Source organism: Pristis pectinata, chromosome 3 (genome assembly GCF_009764475.1).
Source record: "Pristis pectinata isolate sPriPec2 chromosome 3, sPriPec2.1.pri, whole genome shotgun sequence".
In the NCBI taxonomy this organism is placed as follows: domain Eukaryota; kingdom Metazoa; phylum Chordata; class Chondrichthyes; order Rhinopristiformes; family Pristidae; genus Pristis; species Pristis pectinata.
The window spans coordinates 139,527,131-139,535,108 of NC_067407.1; positions in this window are offsets into that span (position 1 = coordinate 139,527,131).

Below are 7,978 nucleotides of genomic sequence, written 5' to 3' on the forward strand. Positions count from 1 at the left end.
GCTAGCTACTTCTTATTCCCATCTTTCTGAATTTATTCCCTGAGGATCAGCAACTTACAAATGCCATGTCATTTTCTTCTGTACTGAATTCCAAAGGAAAAATAGCCAAAATTACTTTAACCTTCCAGTTATAGAGAGATATAACTGAGAGGGAGAGATAGAGAGATAGAGAGAGAGACAGAGAGAGAGACACACAGAGAGACAGAGAGACAGAGATACACACACAGAAAGAGAGACAGAGAGACAGACAGACAGAGAGAAGACAAATGGACAGAGGCAGAGAGAGAGAGAGAGACAGAGACAGAGAGAGAGACACACACAGAGAGGCAGAGAGACAGAGAGAGAGAGAGACAGACAGAGAGACAGACAGAGAGGCAGAGAGACAGAGAGAGAGACAGAGAGAGACAGACAGACAGAGAGACAGAGAGAGACAAGAGAGAGAGACAGAGAGAGAGACAGACAGACAGAGAGAGACAGAGAGAGACAGAGAGACAGAGAGAGACAGAGAGAGACAGAGAGAGAGAGATTGGATTTGGTTTATTATTGTCACACATACCGAGATACAGTGAAGAACTTGTGAAACCAGCAAATATTGATTGTTCTAGGAATAAGAAGGAAACGCCTGAAGGTTCAGTGGAACATCAGTATTCCCAAGACTGGGAGTCATGGAATTATCATACTGAAGAATAAAGCTGCAACTGTAGCACTCTGTACACATCCTCTGCATGACTCAAAGTCCCTCACAGCTAATGAAATAGTTTTTGAAGTAGCAATTGCTGTAAACAAATTCAGCAGCCCATCTGTATCCAGCAAGACCGAACAGATATGGTGCCGATGTGCTCAAGAAACAGAAGCAGGAGCCCTTTGACCTCTCAAGCTTCCTTCACCATTCAGTAAGATCGGAACATGCATCCCGTACCTCCTGCCCAGTTGCCTCGTCACCCGGTTTCCCTGGATCTCAAAAAGCTATCAATCTCGGACTCGAATGTGATTGGTGATGGAGTGCCCACAGCATTCTGCATGAAGAAATTCCTCTTCATCTCAGTTGGAAATGGCTGAGCCCTTATCATGCCACTGGGCCCTGGGTTCTAGGCAGTCCAGCTGAGAAAAGTGTCTCTCATTGTCCATCCTGAGTCTCATTATAAGACTAGGTCTGTTCTCCCTGGAGTGGAGGAGGTTAAGAGGTGGCATGGTTGAGGTATATAATATTATGAGGGGTCCAGATAGGGTAGGCTGCAGGAAACCTTTCCCCAAACCTGAGGTAGATAAAACTAGAGGACATAGGTTTAGGGTAAGGGGGAAGAAATTTAGGGGGGATCTTAGGGGGACCTTTTTCACCCAGACAGTGTTGAGTACTTGGAATGCACTGCCTGAGAGAGAGGTTGGAATCTGGGTTGCTGATTGTATTTAAGATGTTCTAGACAAGCACTTGAATCTTCAGGTGCTGCAACATGAGATTAATACGGATGGGTTCCCACTGGTTGGCATGGACGAGTTGGGCTGAATGGCCTGTTTCCCTGCCATATGACTCTATGACCTCTCATTCTTCCAAACTCTTGTGAGTTCAGGCCACTTCTCAAACTTTCCTCAAAGGACAAATGCCTTAAACCAGAAATCAGTCTGTTGAATCTTTGCTGCATCTTCTTCAGATGCAGAGACCAAACTCTGCGCACGGTGCTCCAGATGAGGTCTCATCAAAGTCCCGTAAATTTTCAATTTTTAGGGGTATAAGAGCAAGGTTCTGTTCAACATGGGGACAGTGCCACTGCCTTACTTGAATAATACCTTGGGATTGTTCAGCATCCACCTGAGAGAGCAGATAAAACCACAGCTTGTTGTCTCATCTGAAAAGAAAACAATCCTGGTGTAATACAGGAAGTGCTGGAGATACTCAGCATGTCAGGCAGCATCTGTGGAGAGAGAAACAGATGAAAGATGTTCAGGTCAGTCAGAACCTTGAGCCTTGGGTGTAAGGTTAGATAATTGTTGCAGAACCCTTGATGTGTTGTAGGAGCACTGTAGTGGATCCTTGGAGGGTCATCGTTGTCCTTCTTCTTATGTATCCCTCGAGGATGAGATGCTTCCACTGATGAGTTCAATGTGGGAACCACATGCTCTTCCACAGATGGGGCAGAGAGGTACCTGACGGAGCAAGGGTGCGGGTGGTATTGTTTGTGAGGTGGTGCCTACACAGGGCCACTGTCTGCTCCCGATGCTTGGCCGTGAGGTTCTCGATACCATCTCGAATGTTCCTCCTCCACTTTCAGTGGACAGACATTCCCAGCAGTCAGTGGGATCTTCCATTTCTTCAAGGAGGCTTTGAGAACATCCCTGAGTCTTTTCCTCTGTTAAACTGGTAATGTCTTCCCATTACAGAGCTCAGAATAGGGTGCCTGTTTCAGGAGACTGATGCTGTTCATATGAAGGATGTGGACTGACTAACAAAGCCAACTGAGTGTAACTACGGCCTCAGTACTGGGGATGGTGGTCTGGGAGAGGACGCTGCCATTGTGTCAATTATCCTCCCAGGGAATTTGGAGGGTTTTGCAGAGATAGTGTTTGTGGTACGTTTCCAATGGATTGACACAATACGAGATGATGAGAGGCATAGATTGAGTGGACAGTCAGAGACTTTTTCCCAGGGTGACAATGGCTAACACAAGGGGACATAATTTTAAAGTGATTGGAGAAAGGTATAAGGGGGATGTCAGGGGTAAGTTTTTTACACAGAGAGTGGTGGGTGCGTGGAACGCACTGCTGGCGGAGGTTGTGGGGGAAGATACATTAGGGACATTTAAGAGATTCTCAATACTTTCATATGATATAGATCCCTTTTCAATAACTTTTCAATTTAGAGGAACGGAGTTGACAACATAATATTGCTCTGTTTCTATTGAGAAATTTCAGTCCAGTTTTTTTGTCTTTTTTTTTGGAAATTTTCTTTTTAGTTTGGTTTGATTATTTACAATTTTTTATTGATTTGGGGATTTTTTTTATTTTCTTTTATATACACAATAAATCTTTTTCTTTCCTTTCTTTTATATTATATTTGTTTACTAAGAGATCATGAGATCTAAAGATTTTTTTATATTTTATTATTCTTTATGATTATCTATGCCATGATTGTTCTCTTCACCTCTTTGTATTACATGTACAATCATCGATGTTATATATTAATCTGTATTAATTTGGAAACTAATAAAAAGATTGAAAAAGAAAGAAAGGTTCTTAGAAAGACACATGAATGATAGAAAAATAGGGGGCTATGTGGGAGGGAAGGGTCAGATAGATCTTAGAGCAGGATAAAATGTCGGCACAACATTGTGGGCTGAAGGGCCTGTACTGTGCTGTAGTGTTCGATGTTCTATGTTCTAAATGGCTGCTATATGTTCTCCAGGCCATAGAAATATGTAACTGTCGTCCAGTCATATAGTCATTCAGTATGGAAACAGGCCCTTCAGCCCACTGTGTCCTTGTCAGCCCATCAAACACCCATCTATGCCGGCCCATTTACCACCACTTGGCCGGTAGCCTTCTATGTCTTGGTGTTTCAAGTGCTTATCTAAATTCTTCTCAAAAGTTGTGAGAGGAGGGGATCACTGGCAGACATGTGAATGATAGAAAAATAGGGGGCTATGTGGGAGGGAGGGTTAGATAGATCTTAGACCAGGATAAAATGTCAGCACAACATTGTGGGCTAAAGGGCCTGTACTGTGCTGTAATGTTCTGAGTTGTGGGGCCTCACCGAGACAAGGAGTGGGGCAAGGTCATGGAGAGACTGAAAAGATGAAGAATATTCTAAAACAGAGGCACTGCCATACCAGAGCCCAGCGTGCGTCAGAGATTGTAGGAGCAACAGGTGGTGGTGTGAGTGGGACAGGACAACCGAGTGATGAATGAGCTGGAGTCTTTGGAAGGTGTGAATGGGAGGCCAGTCAATGCTTGGATTTTCGAGCTGCACAGTAACAAAACCTTGACACTAGGGAGCAGTGTTGCTCCATGATAAACATACATTACATTAAAATAACTTTTCTTCCCTAAAACCTTTCAATAACTAAACTGTCACTGTATTTGAGTGCACAGTACTCATGATACCTCCATTTGAGGTTAATTAAAGAGGACATTTTGTGAAGAAATGGTGCTGCAAGTTTTTGGAATGGAATCTTTTCTTGCTGTGGGTTCCTGCAGTGTGCAGGTGTGAGAGAGCGCTGGTAAACATGGTGCTGTTTTTGAAGAGGCTGAAGTTTACCAGATCCAGCTGAGGACAATCTGTTATGATGCTGTTGTTTGAGAGCCGAGATTTGACAAGGACAGCAGGAAGCTGCCAACTTTTAAGTAGCTTCACAATATTTTTCACATCGACCTGAGTTGGGGCTTCAGTTAAGTCTCGTCCTGGAGCACAACCCTTCCTCGATTCCGCACTGTTAGCCCAAGTTGTCGGCAGTGTGCTGTGAATCAGTGGTCAAGAGCTGAAGCAGACTCCTAGAATTTAATGGGGACAGGAAAAGGCCATTCAGCCCCTCATAGTCATGGAGCTGTGCAGTGGTACAGCACAGAAATGGGCCCTTTGGCCCACAACTTCCATGCTGAACTTTTTGCCCATCTACACATTATGCCCCATTAAGAGGAATAGGTAGAGTAGACAGCCACCGCCTCTTTCCCAGGGCACCAATGCTCAATACAAGAGGGCATGGCTTTAAAGTAATGGGTGGGAAGTTCAAGGGAGATATCAGAGGAAGGTTTTATACCCAGAGAGTGGTTGGGCCGTGGAATGTGCTGCCTGGGGCGGTGGTGGGAGGCAGGTACATTGGTCAAATTCAAGAGATTACTAGATAAGCATATGGAGGAATTTAAAATAGAGGGATATGTGGGAGGAAGGGGTTAGATAGTATTAGGCGTGGTTTGAAGGTCGGCACAGCATGGTGGGCCGAAGGGCCTGTATTGTGCTGTATTGTTCTATGGTTTATGAACCATACCCTTATGCTTTCCCAGTTTAAGTCCCTACCCTTAAATGTAATGATTGTACCTGATTGTACTGCCTCCTCTGCCACATTGTAGCTATCAACCACTCTGTGCATTAAAAACTTACCCCTCGCTTCCCCTTTAAATCCAATCTCACTCACCTATGTCCTATTGTTTTTGATACCCCTACCATGGGTAAACGACTCTGACTACCTACCTACTGACTACCTACGCTTCTCATAATTTTAATACCTCTCAGGTCACCCCCTCAGCCTCCTTCACTCCAGGGAAAACAAGCTGAGCCTGTCCAATCTCTCTCCATAACTAAAGTCCTCCAATCCAGACAACATCCTGGTGAATCTCCTCTCCATTTCAGTCCCCAGTCCTGCTCCACCATTTAATTGGACCACTGCTGATCTGTACTTCTATGTAACTCTATCTATGCACTGCTCTTGATCTTTAAACCCAGCACAAACCTATTGTTATGAAGGCTCCTTTGCTTCCCAGCAGGGATTGTGTAAAAATGTTCCTCCTGAATACCTCCCAAGGAAGCCTAGCTTTAATATTATGATATCATCCGTTCACATTTGATTCACTCCACAGGACAAAATTGTTTCAAAATTATTTGCTCCGATTTCTGGAATAGGATTTGAATCTACACTCCCCTGACCTAGAGGCAAGTGGGTTTGCAGCTGAGCCAAGGCAGGACTTTCACAGCAGGGCTTATTAGACAATGGAGGGATTGATTCCAGTCACATAACAATAATTGCAACATAATTAGACCTTAAATAAACATTTGGGGAAAAGGGAATTGAGGAAGTGGGAGGATTGGAGGTTAATGAAGGAGGAAACTTTCACCCTGATTTGAGAGTGTGTGTGCGTGTGTGTGTGTGTGTGTGTGTGTGTATGTGTATGTGTATGTGTGTGCGTGTGTGTGCGTGTGCGCATGTGTGAGAGTATGAGCATGTGTATGAATGTCTGTGAGTGTAGTCTGTGTGGGTGTGTGTGTGTGTATGCATGACAGTGTGAGTGTGTGTGTGTGTAAGTTTGTATGAAAGAGAGTGTGTGTGAGTGTGTGTGTGTGCAGTGGTGTGTGTGTGTCTATATGTGTGTGAGAGTGTGTGAGTGTGTCTATGTTTGTGTGAATAAAGCTCTACTTTATCTGGGTTGGACTGTTCCCTTTGCTTTCTCTGTTCCTGATGCTATTAATCTCACCACATCTGCTGGAAGCATTGTTTACAGAGGAAAGGACAGGTTTGTACAACATGCTGTCTAATCTTTGAAAGGGTTCACACTTTCAATCAAGGATATTCCTGTGTTAGTACCTCACAGACTCTGACCTATTATTCCAGTTTGAGGATGTTCAATTGTCCCAGTGTGCCAGTCTGAGAATTTTCAAATTAATCTAGATATTAAAAACCTGAGATAAACTCTTGAGTTCACTGATACTCTCTAGGGGAGGGAACATGACCAATAAACGACTCTGATCTCTTTCTATTAGCTGTCAGTAAGAGCAGCCCAAGAAGTCACAAGGCCCACTGGTGCTTTCAAACGCCAACAAATGCCTCCTCTCAAGAATGAACAGAACTCCTTTTGGATCAGGTTCCTCAGCTTCCTTTGTCTCCTGGAACCACGTCCAGCTCATTCCCGATTGAAGACTTGATTTCTGTCATTACCTATTTCACAGGTCTGTAACTATGTATGCAGAACAGATCCCTGTGTGGCTTTCCTTCCCACTTCCAATTCATTCCTCCAGAGCCTTCTCGGGGAATTTAAAACCTTCAGCTGGGAAACCATTTGTGTTCAATGACTATTTATTCAATTGGTCAGCACAGACATTGTGGGCCGAAGGGCCTGTTCCTGTGCTGTACTGTTCTAAGTTCTAATGACTATAGGGGTGTCAAAGTTGGGAAAGGTGTTATTTTAAATGTATGCTCATTTTATTTTGTCTTTCTTTCATTGTGTCAACTTTGGCAATTGCCCACAAAGTCCTGAAAACTTAAAGCCTCCCCTGTTACAAAGAAACCAAACCCTAAACTTCTCCTCGTAACCTTGATTCCACAAGCCACAATCATCCTGTTTTCTCACCTTGCTTCTCCCTGGAGGGCAATGTGAGGTGTTGTGCTGGGCACCATCTGATGATCTTAGGAGTGAGCTACTGGAGTGAGCTACTCATTTGGGCCATCTGACTCACTGGTTTGTTCAGGCCCATATCCAGGATGACCTGATCAATCTCTGGCGTTGAGCTGATGTTTGCGAGCCAGCTTGGTTTGGCTTCGTGCTCTTTGGCCAAGAGTTGGAAGGTTGTGGGAAGCAGTCCCCAATGAACAGCAGGAACAGAGAGATCTGGGTGTACATGTGCACAAATCCTTGGAAATGGAAAGGGATGTTGAGAGAGTGGTCACTAAACCACCTGGGATTCTGGGATCTGTAAATAGAGGGAGAAAGTACAGGGAAATTATGTAGAACCTGTACAAAACACTGGTTAGGCAACAGTAGGGTGCCTACATTCAATCCTGGTGGCCAAACCTTCGGGAGAATGTGAAAGTGCAGAACAGATTTACAAGAATGGTTCCAGGTGTCAGATCCGGTTATTTTCAAATCCGCAGGTTCTTTCAGGAGTCCAGGAATGAGTTGAAAACAACTTGGTGCTTCACAAAGTTTTATTGGAAAAGTTTAAAACAAAGACACAGCCACAGAGCACATGGCACTAGCTTTACTACTGGGAGATGAGCCGAGACAAAAGGAACTAAAGATGAGCTAGGCCCGGGGTTGGGGGTGGTGGGGGGCAGAGAGCAAGAGAGAGAGAGAGAGGCAAGGGAGAGAGAGAGAGGCAAGGGAAAGAGAGAGAGAGGCAAGGAAGAGGCAAGGGAGAGAGAGAGGCAAGGGAGAGAGAGAGAGAGAGAGGCAAGAGAGAGAGAGATAAGCAAGAGAGTGATTAACAAAAAGCGACACCTTTTATACCTGAGATAAGAGGTATTCCTTAGCTAACAATAGTCCAACCAGGAAACCTATT